This window comes from Littorina saxatilis, linkage group LG13, assembly GCF_037325665.1.
Source record: "Littorina saxatilis isolate snail1 linkage group LG13, US_GU_Lsax_2.0, whole genome shotgun sequence".
In the NCBI taxonomy this organism is placed as follows: Eukaryota; Metazoa; Mollusca; class Gastropoda; order Littorinimorpha; family Littorinidae; genus Littorina; species Littorina saxatilis.
The window spans coordinates 16,372,985-16,386,979 of NC_090257.1; the positions used below are offsets into that span (position 1 = coordinate 16,372,985).

At 45.8% G+C, this 13,995-nt stretch overlaps 1 long non-coding RNA gene across 1 annotated transcript; it reads left to right on the forward strand.

Annotated features, from left to right (window-relative positions):
- Positions 1-6,334: 6,334 nt before the first annotated feature.
- On the forward strand, positions 6,335-8,810 carry LOC138983711 (uncharacterized). Its single transcript, XR_011461237.1, has 3 exons — positions 6,335-6,709; positions 7,841-8,015; positions 8,452-8,810. It is a non-coding gene; the product is annotated as an uncharacterized lncRNA (long non-coding RNA).
- Positions 8,811-13,995: the final 5,185 nt, after the last annotated feature.

A 13,995-nucleotide genomic window follows, 5' to 3' on the forward strand; every position in this document is an offset into this window, starting at 1 on the left:
TAGCCGGTTCGCTGGTTAGCCGGGTTGCTGGTTAGCCGGTTCGCTGGTTAGCCGGTCTGCTGGTTAGCCGGTTAGCGTAGCTTCCTCAGGTCCCAGCTCCAACGTCTGCAGCTAGCAGTGTCCCGCCAAAGGCAGCCGTGCAGCGGTTACAGGAAAACGAACCGAAACGAACGAAGGCTGCAAACAGAAAGCATCGGTGCACTAAACATGTCAGCTACCCCTCACCCACCACCTTAAAACATGTCATCTTTAAATATCTCATCGAGCACGTGGGCCTGCACAAAACGGACTTTTTACAACAACAAAACAGCCATTTTCCGTCCTTCTCTCCCTATCTGCAAAAACCATATACAGATTAGTATTTTAGCGTCACAGAGAGTAAATTATGCGCTAACCTGGAAAGAACAACAGAGAGTATTTCATTCCACAACACAGACTCATCAACAGCGTTAAATAATGATTTATTACCTCAAAAGCCTATGATTGTAACTCTCTCGTGGAAGCAAAATCCGCTTCCTCCCTGGAACAGCCTCTGTTCGTTAACAGTGACAAAACATCCAGAACCCCTTGTCGAATCCTTATGCGAAAGCCATCGCACGACGAAGGAAAATTGACGACTTGTCCTCAGCAAAACATGTGGCAGAGAGAAGAAATAATTGGTGGAAGCTCCCCTAGAGTGCCGAATATAATACTCGGTGAAAAACCATCATACTCTAGAAACTGTGTATTAGATCCTTCCCCTTCTGCCGCTGGGTGTCAAGTGCCCCGTACTCGTGTCTCTGTCAGACAACCTAGCCAAATACACGTGACTGACCTTGTCACAAAACCAGTCCAGCTATACACAATTCTGCCTCCCCAAGCAGAAAAAAGACACGAGAAACTCAATCCCTGAAAATCCCGTGTGCGCTGTCAGCGAAAAACCGTCAGCCCTATGACAGCAGAAACCTCCACTGTAAAACTCGTGCGCAGCAAACCCTCCGTGTTCATTGAGCACTGTCAGCAAACTCTGCTGTAGCCCAATATCACGTACAGGCGCTTTCTATCATAATCGACCAAGAACAGGCACTCCACTGAGTGACACTTTCTTGGTCTCTGTCACCCGATCGTGACACACCTCCCCTCTTCAAGACGAAACCTCGGTTTCGCTCACAGTCATGTTCTCCTCTACAGCCCGAGAGAGAAAGTCAGCTCCAACATTGTTGGCGCCCGGAATGACGCGTACCGTGAATTGGTACGGTTGGAGAATCAACGCCCAGCGCATAAGTCTGGCGTTTGCCAACCTTGCAACCTGAAGATATTGCAGAGGTTGATGGTCCGTCTCCAGACAGAAAGGTCGTCCGTACAGGTACGCTTCGAACTTCTGGATGCCCCAGACAATGGCGAGACACTCGCGTTCAACCGTTGCATACGCTGCCTCGGCCGAGGTCAGCTTACGGCTGGCGAAGCAAACAGGGTGCAAAAACCCCTCTGTCTCCTGAAGCAACACTGCCCCAAGTCCCTTCCCTGAAGCGTCTGTCCTCAGCACGAAGTCCTTGTTCAGGTCTGGTAGTCGGAGAATAGGCTGACTGGTGAGTCGCCTCTTCAGGGTGTTGAATGCGGAGCTGCATTCCTCAGTCCACCATGGTCAAAATGTATCTGTTTCCGTCCTCAGACGCAGGCAAGATGGGCCCGATGATGTCCACTGCCACCCGACGAAAGGGTTCGTCGATGAGCGGCATCTTCTCTAAGGGGACCTTCCTCACCCTTCCTTTGGCAACCACCTTCTGGCACTTATCGCAGGACGCACAGAAACGTCGGACATCCGTGCAGATGCCTGGCCAGTAAAAGTGGCGCCAGACACGATCCGTGGTCTTCTTGGTACCAAGATGACCTCCCAGAATCGAGTCGTGTGCCGTTGCCATGACACCCTCGCGAAACTCGCGAGGCACGACAACCTGTTTGAATGTACCTTCTTGGTTGCTGAACTCACGGTAGAGCAACTTCTTGTCCCTGAGGAACCTTGACCTCCCATGCTTCCCGCTCAGCTTCACCTTCCCCGACTTCGCGTGCTCCCGAGGAGTCGCTAATGTCGGATCAGATGCCTGAGCCTTCGCGAGAAGCGCGGGGGTCACGTTCCCCAGGGCAGCTCGTGCAGCAGGTAGGGGTTTGAGAGGTTTGTCCTCTCGCTCCGCCTGTGCCCGCGTGAGCACTGAAATGACGTCGGGAGACCGATAAACGGGAACCTCCCTGGTGACGCCGTCCACAAACTGAACCCGGTTTCCGATGAGCAGGTCGCATGGAGGATCGTCCATGACGACGGCCACAATGGTCCCCGTGAACAACGGTGTTACGACCTTGATCACTGCCGTGTTCAAGTCGTAAGCGTGAGATGCCTCGGCCATTCTCACTCTTATGCTGTCTCCTGTGTAGGCCATAGCTGGAACTAGACTCGCCCGAACCACTATCATGTCTGCCCCTGTGTCCCGCAGACCTTCGCCCTTCACTCCGTTAACGTAGACGTTGCAGTGGGGCTGGAAATGCTTCCTAGAGCACGGAACGCAGAGTTGTGGAATTGTGCATGAGCTCGTGACGTCCCTTAGCTCCTCACTGCCAACAAAGTGTACGCCCTTCTGGTCAGCCTGTCTCTTGTGGCAGTCCTTCTTCACGTGGCCCCGCTTGTTGCAGTAGTAACACTGGATGTCAGATCTGGAACTTGATCCCTTGTGTCCCTGATCGTCCTTCCCGTCCTTGGGTCCTGAAGAACCTGAATTTCCCGATTTTCCCGGCCGTGAGCCTGAGGATTTGCCGGAGATCGCCTGGGCGTCCTCGTGTACTCTGATCCAGTCGGCTGCCTCCTGAGTAGTCTTTGGCTGGTGCTCCTGCACGAAGGTCACCACCTCAGGTCGCAGGCTGGACATCAGTTGTTCCATGACAATGAGGTCGGCAAGGTCGTCGACGGTCCAGTTCTTCTCGGCCATCTCCACCCAGCGCCGCAGGTAGAGATTAAGGCGTGCCACAAACTGATGGCTCAGCTCGCCGCTCAGTCTCTTGCTGTTACGCAGACGTCGTCTGTAGGCTTCCGCAGTCAGGTTGAAGCGCTGGAGTAACGCCTTCTTTAGTGCCTGATAGTCTCTCGCCTCGTCGTCATCCAAAGCGTTGTAGAGCTGCAAAGCGCGTCCTTTCAGGCAGGTGCTAAGGCGGCTAGCCCACGTGGCCTCTTCCCACTTCTGGTCAGATGCAATGCGCTCAAACCGGCGTAAAAAGTCGTCGAGCTCGTCCTTGTCATCGTCGAACGTCGGCAGTCTCGTACGGTCGGCAACAAACGTCGGCGCGCTAGCCTGAGTAAGCGTACCTTTCTCGGCCTGTAGCCTAGCCAGTTCTAGCTGGAGATCGCGATCCGCCTGCTCTTTCTCTTTCCGTTCCTGTCTGTCACGTTCGGCCCGTCGTTCGGCCTGTCGTTCCTGTCTCTCAAGCTCGTCTTTCTTATCCTGACGGTCACGTTCGGCCTGTCGTTCTCTTTCTTGTCTTGCAAGTTCGTCTTTCTTTTCTTGTCTGTCAAGTTCGTCTTTCTTTTCCTGTCTGTCTCGTTCTGCCTGTCGTTCGGCCTGTCGTTCTTTTTCTTGTCTGTCAAGTTCGTCCTTCTTGTCCTGTCTGTCACGTTCGGCCTGTCGTTCTTGTCTGTCAAGCTCTTCTTTTCTCGTCTGTCGCTCTATGTCTTCCCTACGTTCCAGCTCCTTGCGCTTAAGCAAACTACGCGCTCTAACGCGTGCGTCTCGCTCTGTCTGTTCCTCACTACCAGGAGTCTCAAAAGTTAATCTCTTCGTAGGAGATCCCCCTGTAGCCATGGTTAGTTTAGCAAAGCTTTATCACAAAAGTAAGTCTAACGCAGCTATAGCTAGAACACGCGGTGATGAAAGCGATGGATACAAAAATCCAGTAACCAGAAAATGCAGAAGAAAAATCCAAACGGTGTAGAACAAATCGCGTAGCCTACTTTATGGCTGCTTTTTGCGGTGAAACAAAGTGTTTCCCACAGCCGTGGCCTACTTTATCGGCTGCTTTTTGCGGTGAAACAGAGTGTCTCCCACAGCCTTGGTTAGGACAGAAGTCCTCGGACCCTTCTCCCCCAAAATTCCAACAAAGTCAAAATATGGAGAAAAATCCAAGTAAAACAAGACGGTAGAAATGTAACCTGTTACAGAATACGAAACAACAATGTAGAGAAAACTGAGTAAAACGAATAACGAATCCGCTAACCCCGCTCAGCTCTCTGCAACGGAAAACTCTGAACGTACAACAACAAAGATTCACAAACAAAGGAAAGGGAGGTAATCACAGTTAGCGCATACAATAACTCACAAATTACAATTTACATTTCCTGCAAGATGTGAATCGCTTAAGGTGTGGTATATGATCAAAACTATACAAAAAAGGGTAGCACCAAGCAGAAAATAGGTCGAGCACTGACGAGATTATCTGCTCTTAGTTATCCTTAATTGGTGGGTTTTTATCAGTTGGAAATTAACTGAGTAAATCCCGGCTTGGCCCCCATGTGTCACGTTTCAATATATCACTTAAGGTGATTATGAACCGGTTAATTACTACTAATTAACTAACCACACCACGATCCACTCTCGCAGTCATACAATTAAATAGAGTCAACAAAAGGATAAGTTTCAGACGCCTGTTTATGTATAAACTCACCACCTCCCTCGAGCCTTCACTCAAAATATGTTCCTTTTACGTTCTCAACACGTAAAAAACCCGTGATCACTGACAAAATGCCAGTAGTATATAGAAAATTATAGTAACACGCTGATCCCGTGTAAATACAGTCAAATGAGAATGTTCTGTTCAAAAAGCTCTAGTTCATGCAGGGGTCACACACCCCACGTTGTCACTACTCCAATGAAATCACAGATAAGAAAAGACAACGGTGGTCAACGGGGTGCGTAAGACACGGTGCACTTAGCTTTCTTTCTGTATGCTGGTTAGCCGGTATGCTGGTTAGCCGGGTTGCTGGTTAGCCGGTTCGCTGGTTAGCCGGGTTGCTGGTTAGCCGGTTCGCTGGTTAGCCGGTCTGCTGGTTAGCCGGTTAGCGTAGCTTCCTCAGGTCCCAGCTCCAACGTCTGCAGCTAGCAGTGTCCCGCCAAAGGCAGCCGTGCAGCGGTTACAGGAAAACGAACCGAAACGAACGAAGGCTGCAAACAGAAAGCATCGGTGCACTAAACATGTCAGCTACCCCTCACCCACCACCTTAAAACATGTCATCTTTAAATATCTCATCGAGCACGTGGGCCTGCACAAAACGGACTTTTTACAACAACAAAACAGCCATTTTCCGTCCTTCTCTCCCTATCTGCAAAAACCATATACAGATTAGTATTTTAGCGTCACAGAGAGTAAATTATGCGCTAACCTGGAAAGAACAACAGAGAGTATTTCATTCCACAACACAGACTCATCAACAGCGTTAAATAATGATTTATTACCTCAAAAGCCTATGATTGTACTCTCATGGAAGCAAAATCCGCTTCCTCCCTGGAAACGCCTCTGTTCGTCAACAGTGACAACAACATCCAGAACCCCTTGTCGAATCCTTATGCGAAAGCCATCGCCGACGAAGGAAAGTTGACGACTTGTCCTCAGCAAAATACGTGGCAGTGAGAAAGAAATAATTGGTGGAAGTTCCCTTAGAGTGCCGAATATAATACTCGGTGAAAAACCATCATACTCTAGAAACTGTGTATTAGATCCTTCCCCTTCTGCCGCTGGGTGTCAAGTGCCCCGTACTCGTGTCTCTGTCAGACAACCTAGCCAAATACACGTGACTGACCTTGTCACAAAACCAGTCCAGCTATACACAATTTTGCCTCCCCAAGCAGAAAAAAGACACGGGAAACTCAATCCCTGAAAATCCCGTGCGCGCTGTCAGCGAAAAACCGTCAGCCCTATGACAGCAGAAACCTCCACTGTAAAACTCGTGCGCAGCAAACCCTCCGTGTTCATTGAGCACTGTCAGCAAACTCTGCTGTAGCCCAATATCACGTACAGGCGCTTTCTATCATAATCGACCAAGAACAGGCACTCCACTGAGTGACACTTTCTTGGTCTCTGTCACCCGATCGTGACAGTGTACGAGACACAGCAAGCAATGTCGTATTCTCTGTGTGCACGTGAAGGAAGGTATCTTTAACGGATGGATGTGAATGAAACTCTCCACTAGTCAGTGCCCCTGTGGATTTGGTCATGATGGTTTCCGACGAGTCGCGTTGCGTAATTAGCTCCCGCCGTTGGGTGTCCAGACATCTTACGTCACTCTTGTCTAGGGTCTCTTAATTGCAGTTTCTTTAAAGGAAAAGTCCAAGGTTTAGGGTCACTTTTGATACGTTGACCCTCTTAATTCATCAACCACAAATGCGTGTGTAAAAATGAACACAGAAATCCAAAAAGTATACTTTGACTCGTTTTTGGTTGTTCTGAATCGTTCCATCGCGCGCGCAGTCTTGGCTCATGACCTTGTGCACATACGTGTGCTACGTCACGAGCCTTGAACAACAAATATGGCCGGCTCAAGGCCAAGCAGTAAGGAAGACAAGTGGAATACGGACCGGTTTTCAGCCAGCCTGAGGTTTTAGCGTGCCCGTTTGAGCCTCTTCGTCGTCACAATGCTGGCGAGGCCACAAGGAACTGCTTGAAACAGAGCCAGCATAAGCGGCAATACGAAATGGTATGTGATTCTCTTTGTTGTGATGTTGAAACACTAGTCCGTAGTCGCTACCTCGTGCATGCTAGATCGAAGTCAGGTGTGTTTTTCACAGATCAGTTGATGTGCTTCCACAGATCTGTAAGCATGTAAAGATTATGGATTTATGCTATTATTTCAGGCATCTGGTGTTGTTTATTTTCCTATCTTTAATCAAGGATTTCGTCCTTGAGCTGCCCAGTTTAGAATAAATGCTTCAACAGTGATGTTCACACGCGACTATCCTTATTTTATCTTTCTGAGTAATTCTTCAGTCACACAACGAAACATGTAGACATCAAGTTAACATTGCGCAAAGCCTGTTTCTTGCGGACAAAACTGCAATTATCCTGGTATTTTTATTTGCGACAGTAAGACACTACATGACATCGACACCACTAAACAGTGAAACTTTTTTGAAATGGCGGTGGGCTGCTTTCATGTGCTAATACTAGATCTAATAGTGATCCTGACATTTTTCTTGCGAAACGGTCAAAGGGAAGTAATAAATGAATTTAGTTTTTTTAAACGAGCACACGTGATTTCCGATCTCAAACTAGATCTGAAATCATAAGATTTTCTGAGCAGTGGCGAAACGCTGATGGCGTGATATCGCAAGCCGTTTTGGAAGCAAATAAGCACTGTCAGTGTCAGACATATGCTGAAACACGATTACAGCAGTTCAAACATTTTGATTATTGATTTTTAGGAGTACGCAATATCGGACAGTCACACTACAAAAAGACAATGCGTTAGTGCATAGATCGGTATTCTCAAACGTCACGAACACTGAACAGACAGTACGTTGCTACTATATATTTTACTGTATTAACAAAACCTCACAGTCCCATTAAAAATGTGTGGTGTGTGCCGAAAAGCAACCATATGAGATTCAGTCAGTGGGACCCTGAATCTACCTGGGGTTAAATCGGGTTATTGACTCTCATTGCATGAATTTTTAAACTGAATATATACATGTACTACTGTTCGTGTTGTTTTTGTGATCCACTCCAATTTATGTGTATACCTTAGAATCTCAAGGTAATTTTTGAACGGGGCATACGGATGATGCATTTTGCCATGATCACAGAGTGATACGTGTATTTTGCTTATCAGGTGTCAGTGCAGAAACTCCAAGAGGGAACGAAATTCAAATATCTGGAAAACCTGGATGAGGAGATAGACAGCCTAACAGCACATCCTCCTATGTTTGCTCGGACATATACTACCTTCAAACTGCATACTATGCGTACACACAGGAATATGGACGACTCAACATTGATCAAAATGGGTAAGTAACACAACACAAACAGATGATTTCCATTATGATAGATTTATTTATCTGAAACTGAAAGTAAAATTGACAACAGAGTGTACAATTTGTTTTCAAATACGAAAATATCACATTGGGTTAAAAAAAAACCACACCATCATATATGATTAAAACTATTATTTATTTCTAAACACATACATATCAGCATAGTTTATTCATGTGAACATCCTCATTTCGGTTCCCAGTCTATCTGAAATCAAGGTAAGATATGCCAAAAAAATAGCGATCACACAGTGCTTCAGCATGAATTTGAAAACCTGCTCTACGTCACATAGACACAGCGTGTCTTATGATTCTATCCACCCTCTCCAAACAAACACGTACACGTTTTCTCTGGTACGAATGTCTTAAAAGCTCAAACTAAGCTGCTGTTTTATTCTGTCTTGCTTTGCAGGAAATACAGGCACGTCGCTTACCCATAACAGGCAGCTGGTGCGCTAGCGAGTGGGGTTTCTAGGCAGAAGCATCAGAGTACCATTACCAACCTGTGCAGTCAAAACAATCAGAAATACTTTCCCAAACGGATGAAGAGTGGGGTTCAAACTCCCTGAGCTACAGAAGGCTGAAATATATACTGTTCAAAAAAAGAAACGCATAGCTTGTAATATTTGGTTAATTTAGTTATATGGCTACAAGGATATCCACCAAACTGCAGAAAATGTTTATCTGGTCGTCGACCTTTCGTCCATTGCCACAAGTGAGCTCTGCACGTGACGCATGCGTTATCAGTGGCTACAATGTCAAAATTGCTCATTTGGCATGACCACTCGTCATGCTTCAGTGTAATCTCGTGAAACTCGGGGAATATTGAGCTCTCACCATGTCTTCCAAAACCCATAAAAGCGGATTGTTCGCCACAAAGAAATCAGACGACAATTCAGCGACGAAAGATGGCCCGATTGAGCAGAGAAGACCGCCAAATTGCATTGGGTCGTTTACAAGCAGGCCAAAGTCAAAGTGCAATCGCCAGGCACTTCCACGTGTCCCAGAGCACCATCAGTAGACTGTGGGTCAGGTTTCAAGCCACTGGCTCTGTTGCTGACTTGCCACGAGCGGGAAGACCAAGGGCGACAACTGCTGCTCACGACCGCTTCATACCGCTCCGCCACCTCCGGAATCGTTTCCTGTCGGCCTCATCTTCTGTCCAGGCTCTCCCCGGGCCACACCGATTATCGGACCAGACCGTGCGGAACCGCCTGCATGAAGCTGGTTTGAGAGCTCGCAGACCTCACAGAGGAGCTGTCCTCACCCGCCGCCATCGCCAGAACCGAGTGCAGTGGGGCAACCAGCACCTTCGCTGGACCGTCCGGAATCACTGGAGACACGTGTGGTTCAGCGACGAGTCCTACTTCCTGCTCCAGCGACATGATGGTCGGAGGAGGGTCTACCGGAGAGTAAACGAACGTTACGCGCCCAACTGTGTGGATGAGGCACCCGTTCATGGTGGTGAAGGCGTCATGGTGTGGGGGGCGATCAATACCGCTGGAAGGAGCACCCTGGTGCACGTCCAAGGGCGCATAACTGCCCAGCGATACGTGGAGGAAATTCTGCGCCCACACGCCCTTCCTCTTCTGGCTGACCAGGATGCCATATTCCAGCAGGACAACGCTCGCCCGCACACAGCACGACTCACCACCCAGTTCCTCACCGACCACCATGTCCAGGTGCTTCCCTGGCCATCCATGTCGCCAGACATGAACCCGATAGAACACCTCTGGGATGAATTGGACAGACGTGTGCGCAGGCGAGAAGAAGCGCCGGCAAATCACCGCGATCTATTGCAGGCACTTCAGGAGGAGTGGGACACCATCCCACAGCAAGATATCCGGCATCTGATCCAGTCCATGCCCAGAAGGTGCCGGGCAGTTGTTGCTGCTCAAGGCAGTCACACCCCCTACTGACTTGACAGCCTCGGCACCCAATCGTATTGATTGACTGATTGATTTGAAGATGCAAATGAACTGTGTGTGCATTTAACTGTGTCCATACCAAATTGCAAACAAATAATCTAAATATTGGATTTTCTGTTAATTTTTTCGAAAAATAAAACAAATTTGGCAAGTAGCAACTATGCGTTTCTTTTTTTGAACAGTATACTTTTACAAATCGTGTGACTGTGTTGAACTAGTATCTTTGGTTGAACAGATTCCTGCGTGGTTTGAAGATACTGAGTTGTCATGTTGTCCGGTACATGGTTCACATTCTGCAACATTTTGTTCCAGACTTTTTCCACTGTTGGTGTACTCCAGCATCAGGTAGTCAGTCCATGAGCCGGTCAGCATAGCTTGTGTTCAGTATTTTCCGTTTGCCTGTTGCCTGAAACATGGTTTTGGGGAAGTAACTAACGATCTCTGCACACATTTTAACATGTGAATAAGAACAGAAAAGTTTGTCAAAAGTATACATAGTTTAATTTGCATTTACTTCAAGACCAGACTTTCTTCTCGTTCATTATTTCTTCATAAAGATTCTGGAAATTAACAAAATGTTTCCCCCTATCAAGGCCTCCTAACTTTTTTTAAATGCAGGTCGGTTTTTTGTCATCTGTGCATTACTACCTCTTGCCACCCGTGCGGTCATTGCCACCAGGTATCTCAACAATCAAACCGTCTATACAGGCATAAAGGCACGTCCTTTTCCAAAACAGGATTGCTCACTACACAGATCTGCGAAGACTTTTACATGGAGAAAAAAATCTCTTGACTTGAACATATACCAGGAATAAACATCCTGACTGGTTTTTGGAGCTGGATTTTTTTAGGGAATGTTTTACACGTGTGGCGTTTAAGAAATTAATTCATAAAAATCTACATTCGCAAAGAGAGTACTCATACTGTTACAGAGTGTTGAGTTCTGGTATTTTTCAAAACGGAAGGATGGCCACATCCCATGTAAAAGCCTGGTAAGATTTGAGATTTTGAACCCAATCGTTTACACGGGAAGGGCTGTCGAAGGGCTGTCCATTTAAGAGGAGGCATCCATGCCTGGATGAGAAATACATTGATAACACAGAAAAAGCACGAGTTTAACCTGCATATTCACAAAACTGGTTCAGAGGTCCGGCAAAGGGAACACATGTTAGTTATTTTAAGAGAACATCACGAAGACCGAATTATTAAATTAAAGCCTTTCTGCAAGAATGTACATATATCTTCTATGAATTATATTCTAAAACGCCACATGTGTGATTCATTCCACACACAAAATCCAGCTCCAAGAAGCAGTGAGGCTGTTGATTATTGGTATGTGTTCAAGTCGACAGATGATTTTACCTGTGTAAACTGAGCCTTGGCAGATCTGATATAGTGAGCAAAGACCTGCATTTTTTTTAAACGTGTTCAGAGGCCTTGAAATGGTTAAACATTTTGTTTATTTCAAGTAGTCTTTATGAAGAAAAAATTAACAATAAGGAAGGCACATGGGTTGAAATGCAAATTAGATTCCTTTTGACGAACTGTTTATGTTCTTCTTCATGTGTTACATTATGCGTACGTAGATCGCAAGATATTTTCGAAAAAATTCACAGATAAGCCAATCTGCAAACGGACAAAAATTCACAATATAAATTTATGAAGCCAATAAATTTGACTCAAGAACAAAGCTTATGTGTTTGAGGTGATGTGCATGGCCCATGGGTATGAATGTTGAATGAGTCCGTCAAAGATACCCTCCATGTCGCCTCACAGTGGAACCTACCATTAAAATTATACCACCTTAAATTACCTTGCTCTTTCAAATGTACTGCTTAAACGTCTTGAACATGCAACTCTTGCTGTCTACCATAAAGACCATCAGGTCAACAACATACTCGTGAATATTTTGTTTTGGTCTATAATTAAACATTATTTTCAGAAAATACCCTTTTTATATTTTTTATTCGGAAGCATACTGACTTTATTTGAAACTACTTCGACAGATATAGTTTTGCAGGTTGACGGGAGGTGAGTAACGAAAGAAATTCAATCCATATGTCGCTCAGCACAGAAAGCATAAACGATTAACATGAGTAGAAATGAACTTGTACTTGTTTTCATAACGTATTATTTGGATGGTATCTGTCAAAGACACTTTTTCGTTTTTTGCAAAGCTAGAATAAGGTACTAATTTTCAAAACAAAACAAAAATCTTACGATGAATGGCACGTTGGTTTTCTCCTGTGGTGATTCTGGACGGTAGGAACAGGACTGGTCAACAGTTGCGTTGTGATCACGGAGAACCGGGAAATCTGGAATGGTCACGGTGTCAGTGTCTAGTGACCTGTTCTGACCAGTGGCCGTGAGTGATGATGAAAGGTCTGGAAGTAAAAGAAGAGAGAAAATGAGTGTGAGTATAAATCAATTCGAAAGTATGCTTCTGATCTATACAGTACATTGAACATTTAGACACCCTCTGGAAGTCGTCTGGATGTGTATCCATGTTGTAGCAATTAGACTGGTTTTGCGTCTCTCAGTCAATGCAGAAAGATTAATTCCCTGCACAATTCGTAATCTTCTTGTCTCTAACATGCAGGTGTCTGTTTATCTTACCGGTTGCACATCCACCAAAAGTTTAGATCTGGTAAAAATAGCATTAAGCCATGATTCCAGCAAACGCTGCCAATTTCATGAATTGATATCAGGGGATAGTTTGCGACTGAATAGAATAGATAACGTGACACACGCATTGTCTTACGTGTCCACAACCCTGACTACTTTTTACTCTTGCTCTTAGCTCAGCTCAGACCGTTCTGTAACTTTGTAGATCTAGCCTGTGGCGCATCTGTACTCCAGCGAATATCAGCTGGACCCAGACACACTGTTCTGCACCAATTATTCGTATTCGCTGCGCAGCAAAACAATGTTTACGTATATGCATGAAAATAAAAGCATGTACTCTGACCTTCAGCGCATTCCTTGTTGTGAGATAATCCGCTGTTCGTATGTCGCCTCGGAGTTTCGATGGCTCGTCGACTGTACCAGCCTCGCGTAATACTCCCCTTTCCGGACTTTTATGAAGGGAAGACACTGCCAGTGGTCAAAACATTTGTTTCAGGGATGAAACGCCAACTTTTGTGCTGCAGAAAAATTGCGAAATCTGTGTCCAGAAAGTGCCCGACACTTTGAAATCTGCACGCTTGTGCTGCACACATCTCTTCCATTTCCACAAGAGACTCAGAGTTTTGTGAGGGAAAGTGTGCTATGTCTATGAAATGCCTGGGAACATTGACGAGTTGTTGCTGTTTGCGGCTGCCCTCCACCGAGGCATTCTTTTCGGGCATACAGTGGTGACTTTTCTGTGTGAAAATCAAGCTGGTACTAGTGGTAGAATCAACACAATAACTTGTGACGTCACAGTGTACCAACGTCACAGTGTACCAAAAATCACGTGACCACTACTTGACCCCAGGCGACTTGTCTTGGTTAGCCCCGCAACACTAAATCTGCAACTACAACAACAACAATTTTTTTTCAATTTTTAAAATATTTTTCCAGAGATGTTTGTAACATTTGGCATTCGATTTTCAAGTTTTGGGGATATTTAAAAACCTTGGACTTTTCCTTTAAGATTCTTTGAAATGATTCTTCTTCTCACAGATCAAAGAAATAAAAGGACACGAGCACTCTAAACATGGACAGTGCAAAAGGAGTATGTGAGAGTTATGAAGAACCTAGCACCTGAGAGAAAAACAAGCATTGTTGGATATGACCAAGCAACTTTCATCCTCATTATTTTCTTAATTTTCTTTTTCTGCTTCTTAATTCTTCTTCTTCTTCGTCGTCTTCTTCTCGTAGTTTTAAATGCTTGGTAGAATGTAACGCTGTGAGAAGAGAACTCGTGTTGCCCTGTGAGCTGTCGTGGGTGCGTATCGCAAGCGCTACGTGTCATTTGTGCTACGTGTCATTTGTCCTAAGTGTCATTTGTGCTACGTGCCGCTATCGCTACGTTGATTAATGCTACA